At 36.5% G+C, this 12312-nt stretch overlaps 1 protein-coding gene across 1 annotated transcript in view; it reads right to left on the reverse strand.

The window, feature by feature from the left end:
* ADAMTS3 (ADAM metallopeptidase with thrombospondin type 1 motif 3) overlaps nucleotides 1–12312 on the reverse strand; it is a 258079-nt gene that overhangs the window by 185569 nt on the left and 60198 nt on the right. The gene's annotated exons all lie outside the window — the stretch shown is intronic.

The raw sequence follows: 12312 nt of genomic DNA on the forward strand, positions 1-12312 counted from the left end.
CCTGAAAGCTGGAGAGGTTTGGGTTCCCAAGAATGTGCAAAAAGAATCTCTATAAAGTATTGTACCAGAATTCCATGAGCCAGTTTGGAAAGGTAGTCTCATTGCTTAATGTTCAAACTGCATAACCTTCATCCTAGAAGTTTTAGGCATTTATGTAAACTGTGTGTCACCCAAAGAGGATTCAAGTAGTCACAGTAACAATGAACTGCCCTCACAGGAGTGGCAGGAGTATTTCATTCATCCATCCTCTAAGTACTGGGCTTCTAAGATGTACCAAGTGCTCCACTCTAGGTCCTGAGAATATGATGTAAACGCCCCCACCCCCTGAAGTTTACAAGCCAGGTGGACAGAGAGAATATTACTAAGTTATTAAGTGAACAATATTGCTCAGAGGGGGTGACAATTTCAATGATAAAAATGAGCCTGAGCCCTGGGAAGATTTGGGGTGAAGGGACAAGTACTGGGAACACTCTTAAGGGAGGGTTGTCTAGGGAAGCTTTTCTGCAGAAGTAGTACTTGAGCAAAGATCTGAAGGAGCAACAGGAGCCAACCATGTAGAAGGAGTGGCTGGCAGAGGGAGCAGCAAGAGGAAGAAATGAGCTTAATGAGTTCCAGGAAGAACAGGAAGGCCAATGTGGCTGGAATGCAGTTACCCAGGGCGGAGTGGCAAGACTAGGGTCAGTCTCAGCCAAGGTCCAGATCATGGAAGGCCTTGTAGACCACGAAAAGGAGTTTGGATTTTATTCCAATGGTTATGGGAGATGATGGAGGGTGGGAGGGTTCAACAGGGGAGGGGGGAGAGTAACATGATCTGATTTACTTGTTTTTAAAAACCAGTCTGGCTGCATTCATTTATCCAAATATTTGTTGCTTATTTACTATATTCTAGATCCTGGAGATAGAGTGAACAAAAAAAAAAGGCAAAATCTCTACTTTCATAAGGTGTGGGCATAAGATGGAGAGTCTAGGGGCAATGAACACAAAGGCAACAAATAAGTTTAATATGTCCACTGATAAAAATTCTAAGGAGAAAAAGAGAATGAAGAGGTGGGATCAGATAATGGAAGACAGGTTTTTCAGATAGGTTGGTTGGATCACTGTGACAGAGTGACAGAGATGTGGGGAAAAAGCATTCCAGGCAGGTAGTCAGTGCAAAGGTGGCTGGTGATATGACCCTGGGGAGGACACAGACGGAGAGGTTAGAGGAGTGGCCTGTGACAGTCATCGCTGCCCTCGGGCCATGGTAGTTTGGATTATATTCTGAATGACAGGGAAGATCACTGGATAGTTGTAAGGCAGCGGAGTGACAATCTGATCTACATTCTGAGAGGACTGGTCTGACTGTTGGGGGGGACATAAGGATAGATACAGGAAGTCCTGTTAGAGCAGAGGAAATTTGAGTGGCTTGGACAGGAGGAAGTGGAGATTCTGCATATGCTCTGAAGGCAAAGCCAATGGAATTTGCTGATGGACAGGATGTGGAGGTGAGAAAGAATGAGAGCCTTGAAGGATGAGTCTAATATTTTTGTCTTGGTTGTGGTGCTTCTTCTAGTTAGCCTCCCACTTCTCTGAATGCATATTCTATATAGACACAGAAGATGTTTCATTTGAGTGGGTTCCATTAATCTAATGTTATTTGTCCAAGTTCTATCCTTTGCCATTGTCTCTTCTCTGTCTATATACTCCTCCTGACCATCTCCATTTATACCCATTGCTTTAGCTAGATCTGTATGATGATTCCCAAAGTAATAGAGTGAGAAAAGGTGCTACTTTAGGGTCAGATAGACCTAGATTCAATTCCAAGTTCCACCACTTCCAGCTAAATCTTAGGTCAGATATATGACCTCCCTGAATCTGCTATCTTATTTGCCAATTATAGATGGTAATAACTCAAAGGCACACTGAGACAAATAAATATGTTAAAAACCTTATTGTATCTCTGGCACACTGAAACCCTCAAACACTCCTTCACAGTTACATTTTATTTTGTTTTAATCTCTATCTCCAGCTCAAAATCCCCTCAAAAGAGCATGCTCCTCTCCTCTACTTTCTATACAGTCACCAAAACCTGAAGTCTGAGTCATCCTAGGTTCCTTGGGCCTCTTCTTACATAGTCTTAGCTCAGATTACACCACTTCTCACTGAATCTACTGCAGTACTTTCCAACTTCTCCCCAGTGCAATGCCGAGGATTATCCTAAAATACAAAATCCTGTCACTTCTTATAGAAAAGTTATGAATACCTTCCTATCATTTAAATAAGATTTGGGGTGCCTGGATGACTCAGTCGGTTAAGCATCTGACTTTGGCTCAAGTCATGATCTCACAGTTTGTGGGTTCAAGCCCCATGTCAGGCTCTGTGCTGACAGCTCAGAGCCTGCATCCTCCTTCAGATTCTGTGTCTCCTTCTCTCTCTTCTCCTCCCCTGCTTGCTCTCTGTCTGTCTCTCTCTCAAAAATAAATAAACATTAAAACATTTAAATAAGATTTAAATATAATGATATGTTCTCAAGATACATTCATGTCAGTCCCACTGTAGATCTCCAACTTACTCCCCTGTATTATCCCACCTTCACTCTATATTCTTATAATTTAAAAGAGTCACACAACCCTAAAATTTTTATGGAACCACAAAAGAACCTGAATACCAAAAGCAATCTTGAAAAAGAAAAGCAAAGCTTCAGGCATCACAATTCTGGACTTCAAGTTATATTGCAAAGCTGTAGTGATCAAAACAATATGGTACTGGCACAGAAGCAGACACACAGATCTATGGAACAGAATAGAAAACCCAGAAATAAACCCACAACTATTTGGTAAACTAGTCTTCAACAAACAAGAAAGAATATCCAGTGGAAAAAAGGCAGTCTCTTCAACGAATGGTGTTGAGAAAACTGGACAGCAACATGCAAAAGAATGAAACTAGAGCACTTTCTTACACCATACACAAAAATAAATTCAAAATGGATGCAAGACCTAAATGTAATCAAGGAAACCATTAAAATCCTAGAGAAGAACATAGGCAGTAACCTCTTTGACATCAGCCATAGCAACTTCTTACTAAATATGTCTCCTGAGGCAAGGTAAAGAAAAGCAAAAATAAACTATCAGGACTTCAACAAGGTAAAAACCTTCTGCATAGTAAAGGAAACAATCAACAAAAATAAAGGCAACCTTCCGAATGGGAGAAGATATTTGCAAATGATATCTGATAAAGGGTTAGTATCCAAAATCTATAAAGAACTTATCAAACTCAAAACCCAAAAACCAAATATTCCAGTTAAAATGGGCAGAAATTTGTAACAACGTGCATAAACTGGAGTGTATTATGCTAAGCGAAATAACTAAGTCAGAAAAAGACAAATACATTATAATTTCACTCATATGTGGAATTTAAGATACAAAATAGATGAACATAAGGGAAGGGAAGCAAAAATCATATGAAAACATAGAAGGAGACAAACCATAAAGACTCTTAAATAGAGAGAACAAACTGAGGGTTGCTGGCAGGGTGTTGGGTGGGGGGGATGGGCTAAATGGGTAAGGGGCATTAAGGAGGACATTTGCTGGAATGGGCACTGGGTGTTATATGTAAGCCATAAATCACTAAATTCTATTCTTGAAATCATTATTACACTACAAGTTAACTAACTTGAATTTAAATTAAAAAACATAATTTTAAAAAATGGGCAGAAGACATGAATAGACATTTTTCCAAAGAAGACATCCAGAAGGCTAAAGAACACATGAAAAGATGTTCAACATCACTCATCATCAAGGAAATGCAAATCAAAGCTACAATGAGATATCACCTCACACCTGTCAGAATGGCTAAAATTAACAACACAGGAAACAAACAACAGGTGTTGGTGAGGATGTAGAGAAAGAGGAACCCAAACTGGTGCAGCCACTCTGGAGAACAGTATAGAGGTTCCTCAAAAAGTTAAAAATAGAACTACCCTATAATCCAGCAATTGTGCTACTAGGTATTTACCCAAAGGATACAAAAATACTGATTCAAAGGGATACATGCACCTCAACGTTTATAGCAGCATTATCAATAATAGCCAAATTATGGAAAGAGCCCAAATGTCCATCAACTGATGAATGGATAAAGATGTGGTATATATATACAATGGAATACTACTCAACTATAAAAATGAATGAAATCTTTTCATTTGCAATGACTTGGATGGAGCTAGAGCATATTATGCTAAGTGAAAAAAGTCAGTGAGAGAAAGATAAATACAATATGATTTCATTCATATGCATAATTTAAAAAACAAAACATGAACATATGGAAAAAGAGAGAGAGGCAAACCAGGAAACAGACTCTTCACTACAGAAAACAAACTGAGGGTTACTGGAAGGAGGTGGGTGGGGGTGGAGGTTGTTAAATGGGTGATGGGCTAAGGAGGGCATTGGGTGCTATAAAATTATTTCAAAAAATCAAAACACATTAAAAAAGAGTCATACTGTCCTCTTCTATCATGATATGTCCCATGCTATTTCTTCTGCTTAAAATATGTTCTTTCCTCCTAGCTCTCCAAATTCTATACCTATTAGCACTTTAAATTCAAGGCTTACCTCCTCTGAAGCATCTCCATGGACTATGTCCCAGATGCAGTTGGAACCCTTTAGATGATGCCATAGTAGGAAGTGAGTATCACTTTATTACTGCCCTCACCACATCTCATTGGAATGGTTTGCTCGCTTGTAGAATACCCTGACTAGACTACCATCCTTGAAGACAGAACAGCTTAGGATTCAACTTTGTATCCTCAGTGCCTACCATGCCACAGTAACCCTGAAGTCCAGTCACATACTAATGTTCAAGGAGATTAAGATATACCCCAAAATCACATGGCCTGTATTGGCAGAGTGAATCAGACTATGAACCTTGGCCCATTTGTCTCCAACAGTCATACCTTCTCAAAATTAGAATCATGTAAGATATATTACTTTTAGTAAACCCTCAGAGATTTCAGAAAATGAAAAAAAAAATCTCTGTACAGCTCAAGAAAGTCTTCATTGTATCTATAAGTAGTCAAATGATAAAGGACCCCCACATTTACAAACTATAACTCAACAACAAAAACAAAATGCACATAATACACAAAGTAAGAATCTGGTTGGCAAAGTTTCACAATTATCATGGTTATGATGCTCATGGAACTTCTAATTTTTTTCACAGGAATCATTACAGGACGCTTGAAGAACAATAAATCAGGACAATAGCCAAAATTCCTTTTCAAATAAAAATACTTAGAAAAAAAATAATGACAAATGTTATATAATTATTTCACAGTTCAAATTTTTTTTTAAAGTACTTCATAATTTTATTATGTTACCCATGTGGCAATTATATAAATGAGAAACTAGGCGTACCACTTATTTTAAGGGACCCTCCATACCTAGCCATATTTTAATGATAGATCTGGAATAAAAATACTGATTAATAAAAGCATTATCCAAATACAAAAAAAGTTACATAATACTTTCCTTTAAGGTTTCAATAATGTCTTAGGAAAATCATATTGCTTCTTTCAGACACCCCTGCTTTAAACAGATCATAACAAAGTTAAATAAATAATGTTAAATTTTACATGTATTAAGAACAAAAAAGTAAACAAACTTGAAACTTAATTTTAAATCTTTCTGACTTGGTTTACTGCTGATTTTGCCAATCCATTTTACATGATCCCTCCCTTCAACTGCCAGTCATCCTTTTCTGTTAAACTACACCTCATTTATTTTCCATATTTAGGGGGTGAAAGCAGTCTCCTGGGTTTCAGTAAGAAGATAGCACAGTGTCTTTCTGACCAAGAATCATCATTAGATAATTGTTCAGAATTTTCCATATATAATTTCCTACAGTACATACATACAATTATAAATCATATCACAGTCCTATAATTCAAACCCTACTCATCGATCATTATCTACTTAACAAGTTAGCACTCTTGCCCCCCCTAGTGGATGAATGAACACAGAATTGTGTTTGTTTTACTCAGGTAAAAATCAAGCTTGAAGTGTATGCATGCATATTTAGAAATATGCTTATAAGACAGATATACTAACAACTGACCAGTCAACAGCGTAGTCCATGAATATTTACATGAAGATTGCCATACTATCGTCAAAAGAGATGGTTTGAATTCCAATTCCAACCCACAGGGGCAATGTAGTCTCACACTAGTTTTTTCACATGAGGCTTCCAAAATGAGGCTGATAATAGTGACCTCATAAGTTCGTCATGAGAATGAAGAAACAACGTATGTGAAGTGTCCTGCGCAGTAACTGGCACACAGCCGACCATTAATAAAATCAGCTTCCTTTCCTTCTTCTTGCTGCTTCACCCCTCACATCTCAATGGCTGCCATACACAGGTTTCTCAGGTTGCCCCTTCCAAGTATCCTCCCTATATGCCATACTCTTTGAGATACTCTTTCTTGGAGAAGAGTTAAATTTGCATACAAGATGCAAAGAGCATGTTGGGAGAAGCTCACGCCCAGTATCATTTTAGTCTAGGCAAGTACTGGTTCTCTTGCTGGTTTCATTCTGATCATTCAGATTCGAGCCTTTTCAGCATATCCTCTGACTTACCTTGCCTGGTCACAGGTAAAATCGCTTAGCTACGCTGACTTGGTTTCTCCATCTCTTAAATAATCTAATTGCCACCTTTTCTCATGGGTACAATCAGAACTACCAGGACTATTCTTTAGAAATTCCTTTACATTTCAAAGTGAATAATAATAATAATAATAATAATAATATAACAATATATCCATTCTCTTGTACATCCATGACTTAAAGCAGTGGTTCTCAAAGTTTGGTCCATGAATCCCCGAAGATCCTGAGGCCCATTCTCTCAAAGGAATTCTGCAAGGTCAAAGCTATTCTCATCGCAATATGCAGATATTTTTGCCTTTTTTCACGTGTTGATATTTGCACTGATGGTACAAAAGCAACGGTGAGTGAAACTTCTGGCACCATGGCATGAATCTAGTTGATGGCACCTAACTGTACTAGCAGTCGTTGTATTCTTTACCACCACACGCTTACAATAATAATAATTTTTTAAAAGCCACTTGAACATAACAGTGTCCCAATAAAACAATAACAGTTCATTGTATTAAATATTTAGCCTTAAGTACAACATGTTTAATATTCTGTGACATGAATGGGAAGCGCACAGCCATATCACACTTCAACTGCATACCAGAATATAAGAAATATCTCAAGGGAGATCACTGAGCCAGCCACTTTTTTCATGGAACACAATTTTTACTTAAAATAACGACTCACATAAATTATGGTTATTCAAACTTGGGTATTTGGCAAAACATCTTGAAAATGAATAAAAGTGAGCCTGCCTCTTCAAGGAAAACCGACAGGAGTCATTGCCAATGATAAAATTGAAGCTTTTAAGTGAAAATGAGAATGTTAGAGTACTTTTTTATCTTCCACTATGAGTTTGACAGCCTCCCAACACTAAAAGGCTTTCTCTGAATTGGTTTGTGAATATATTAACAAATACTAATATCTCATGACTAAGTGAACCAACATGTTTCAGATGAAACTACAAAATCAAACATAGCTAAATGACCCACTGAAAGTGAGACAAGGATTGTAATATAAGAGAGGACAAAAATATTTGATATGGTTTCAGATTCCACACTGCAACTAACCTGTAAAATGCTACCATTTGTTGAGTTTTGGTTAGGATAAAAGAATACCCTCAATTATCTGAAAAGGCTATTAAAATATGTCCTTCCTTTCTAATTGTATATGTTTGTAAGATCAAATTTTCTTCATTTAAGTCAGCCAAGACAGCATATGAAAATGCAAAGGCAGGGGTGCCTGGGTGGCTCAGTCAGTTGAGTGACTGACTCTTGATTTAGGCTCAGATCATGATCCCAGGGTCATGGGATCGAGCCACGTGTAGAGCTCTGCTCTGACAGCACGGAGCCTGCTTGGGATTCTCTCTCTGTCCTCCCTCTACCCCTCTCCCCCACTCACACTCTGTCTAAAAAAAAAAAAAAAAAAAAAAAAAAAAAAAAAAAAGCATATATAAAAACCTAGCAGTCTTACTAAGACAGACCTTAAAGAGGTTTGCACAAGTGAAAACCAATGTCATTCTTCTCTCCAATTCTTTTGTTTTTTTAAATAAGGCTACTTTTTGTAAAAAAAAAAAAAAAAAAAAAAAAAAAAAAAATATTTCTGTTATATAATAGCTTTATTTTTGTTACTGTAAATGAATTAATCAGTCTTTTAATAGTGTTTCAGCTTTAGTTTCTAATATGGTAAATGTAGATAGACGTAATGTACATAAACAAAATCTCTGAGGTTTTCAATACTTACTCAGAGTATAAGAGTTCCAAGGTCAAAATGTATGAGAACCAGTGCCTTAGAGAAACCAAGATTCCCCACTCACCCACCCAAGGCTAGCAGTACAGATCACTTTTCCCTCAGTTTGAAGCTAGAATGCCAGAAACTATGCAACATAAAGCAGATACTTAAAATTCCTAAAATAAATACAAGGAAGATCCAGAAATGAGACCTGAGTTTCTGAAAGTGATATTATTTCATCACATCTGGAAACCTAGGTCCAGGAAAAAAATGAGATGAGGCTTGACAATATAAATGACAAATAGAAGGAGTAATAATGTTCTTATAAATATTCTGATATTCATACATTCTCAATTCCATTACATCTCTTGTTTTTTGCCAAGACCAAACTTTTATGCCCCATAGGAGAAAAGACGCTTATAAAAAAACAAACTACATACTGATCATTTTTCTTCTGAAAATAAAATGTTATCCTCTGTTATGGCAGAATACATGCCAAAAACAGAAAGCTCCCTGGTGAAATATCTTTGAACAGCATGCAAAGCAAATCATTGTAGGTTTATACAGTATATTAAGGACACATAAACAGTGCTCTTGAACATAAAAGTAACTCATAAGTTTTTTCTTCCATGAAAAGCAGTTTGTTTTCTTACTGATTCTACCAAAATAGGCTAATTAACTTACCAGTTCATGTTATAAATTCCTTTAAAGTTAAGACTCTAACAATGGCATCTTGTCCTTTCCCCTATATGCACTGGCAAAATATTAAAATTGGATTCCATTCAAGGGGAGTATTGCTTTTTTCATTTTGCAGTTCCAGTGAATCCCCAACATATAAGAGAAAAATCAAAGTTGTGCTACCAAGTACCCTCATAACTACTGGATGTGCCACACGTATAATAGCCAACATGAAGGGTAAAAGTAATTCTTTATTTATAAATAGTTGACACTGACAGCTGTAGAATGACATAAATGCTTTAGGAAACTGGCTAATGATTTGTTTCACATTAAAACATCAGTCAATCTGAGGTACCTCAAACTTAGTTGTAATATTTGATGATCATGAATATAAGTGAGGGAAAACTTCATCTAAAATTTAGCATACAGTACAGCAAAACAAAATCTGTAATTTACAACAAAGGTAACTTGGTCCTCCATTTCCAAACTTCTAAAAAGAATGAAATGTCACTATTAACAAATATAATGATAAATAACTTATGTAGAGCCTTGCTATTCAACATGGTATTCCATGCTATTCCAAGCAATAGATCCTAGAGATCTTGTTAAAAAAGCAGATTATAGGCTTCCACATCCAGAAAGGTAGGGTAGACATACTTCTACTCCACCTAGGGATTCTTTCTACAAAATATAACTGAATACCCTGGACATTATATACACAACAAACAATAAGACTCTAAAGATGGACAGAAGACAAACTGGCTAGAGACCTCAGGACCCATAGTGAGATGCAGGGCTTTCTTGTTGCCTCATATATTCCAGAGTTGGAATGGAAAAACTAGCATGTTAGAAAAAACAGACACAGACAAAAAAACAAAAGCCCCAACAAAAGACTGCTCCTTCAGCCAAAGGACCAGGAGAAAGTAAGCCTCAGAAGATAGAAAACCTTATATAATACAACACCACAGAAAAACAAACATGGCCCCACCCACCCCCACACTAACACAAGCCAACTAAGGAGCCTAGACTTCCATTCTTTCAATGCTATAGTCACCCCAACACTCCACCTAATATGTAAAAGAAAGCCAAGTGGGGAGCTAGAACTTTCATCTCCACTAGTCAGTAACCAGCCCTTCCCCCTGTATTACCAGTAGAGATCATATGGGAAGCCAAAACTCCCACTTCCTCCCCAAAAGAATGAAACATCCCTCCCTCTCCCCATATGATCAAACTATATGCTGACTTCTGGTCTATTAAATCACTTCAATATATGCAAGTTGAAGGCAAAAAAAAAAAAAAAAAAAAAGGCAAAGATATATCATGTAAGCATCAACCAAAGGAAATCAAGAGTGGCTATATTAACATATGATAAAGTATACTTCAGAACAAAGAAAATTACCAGACACAGAAAGAAGTATTATGTACTGATAAAATCATTAATCCGTCAAGAAAATGTAGTAATCTTCAATGTATACAGCAAATAACAGAGCTGTGAAATGTGTTACACAAACTGATATAACTGATATAACTGAAAGGAGAAATAAACAAATCCATAATTACAGCTGCTATCTTCAAGACACCTCTTGCAAGAACTGACAGAACTAGAATAAAATCAACAAAGACATGGAAGAAATCACCAACACCATCAACCAACATGATCTAATTTACACAACACTCCACCCAAGAACAGTTAAATACATACACTTCCAAAAGTCCACATAAAATATACTAAGATAAGTCACATCCTGGTCCAAAAAAAACTCAATAACATTAAAATAATTGATATCAGACTGTGTGTGTGACATTGTAGTCAAATTAATAAATAATAGGAATATCCCCCAAACACTTGGAAAACACACAATGCTATAAATAATCCATGGGTCAAAGAGAAAATCTCAAGGGAAATAAAAAAAAAAAAAAAATACATTGAACTGAATGAATACATAACATTTCAAAATTTTTGGGACTCAGCTAAAGCAGGTCAGAGAGAGAAATCTATGGCATGAAATGAACACTTGAACAAAGAGGAAAAGTCTCAAATCAATAATCTAAGCTCCTACCTAAAGAACCTAGAAAAAGAAGAATAAAATAAACCCAAAGCATATAGAAGGAAAGAAATAATCAAGAATAGAAAATCAATGAAATGAAAAGAGAAAAACAACAGGAAAAAATGAAATAGAGCTGGTTATTTGAAAACATTAATGAAATTGACAAGTCTCTAGAAAGACTGATAATGAAAGAGAAGATACAAATTACTAGCATCAGGAATGAAACGGGAAGACTGACTGATTCAAGACCATACAGGCATCAAAATGATAATAAGGGAATACAATGAACTGCATAAACATACATTTGAAAACTTAGACAAAATAAATTAATTTCTCAAAATACATAAACTACCACAAGTCATCCAATGCAAAACACATCATTTAAATATTCCTATAACTATTAAGGCATAACTCATAAATTCATAACTTTAAAAATCTCCCCCCGCCCCCCCCACACACAAAAGGAATCTATAAGCCCAGAAAGTTCTACTGAAGAATTCCTCAAAATGGTTAAATTAACATTTAATTTCATACAATCACTTCCAAAAAACAGAAGAGGAAGAGGAAAAAAAACACCAATTCATTTTATGAGGCTAATTACCCTGATACCAAATCCAGACAAAGACAGGCAAAACAAAACAAAATAAAAAAATAAAACTTCCACATCTGTATCTTTATGAATATTGATACGAACATTCTTAACAAAATATTAGCACACAGGATTCAACACTATGACAAGGTAAGGAATTCCACAACATGACTTAACAAGGTTTATTACAGATATACAAGATGATTCAATATTTTTTTTATGTTTATGTTTATTTTTGATAGAGAGAGAGAGAGAGACAGAGCATGAGTGGGGGAGGGGCACAGAGCGAGGGAGATACAGAATCTGAAGCAGGCTCTGCTCTCCAAGCTGTCAGCACAGAGCCCGATGCAGGGCTCGAACTCATGAACTGTAAGATCATGACCTGAGCTGAAGTCAGACGCTTAATCAACTGAGCAACCCAGACGCCCCAAGATGGTTCAATATTTAAAAAATCGATCAATACAATCCACCAAATTAACAGGATAAAAAAGAAATATCTGCATATCAATTGATGCAGAAAATCATTAGACAAAATTTAACACCTATTTAGGATAAAAATGCTCAGAAAAATTGGAATAGAAGGGGACTTCCTCAACTTGATAAAGAGTGTCTTCAGGGACGCCTGGGTGGCTCAGTCAGTTAAGCA

This window comes from Panthera uncia, chromosome B1, assembly GCF_023721935.1.
Source record: "Panthera uncia isolate 11264 chromosome B1, Puncia_PCG_1.0, whole genome shotgun sequence".
In the NCBI taxonomy this organism is placed as follows: domain Eukaryota; kingdom Metazoa; phylum Chordata; class Mammalia; order Carnivora; family Felidae; genus Panthera; species Panthera uncia.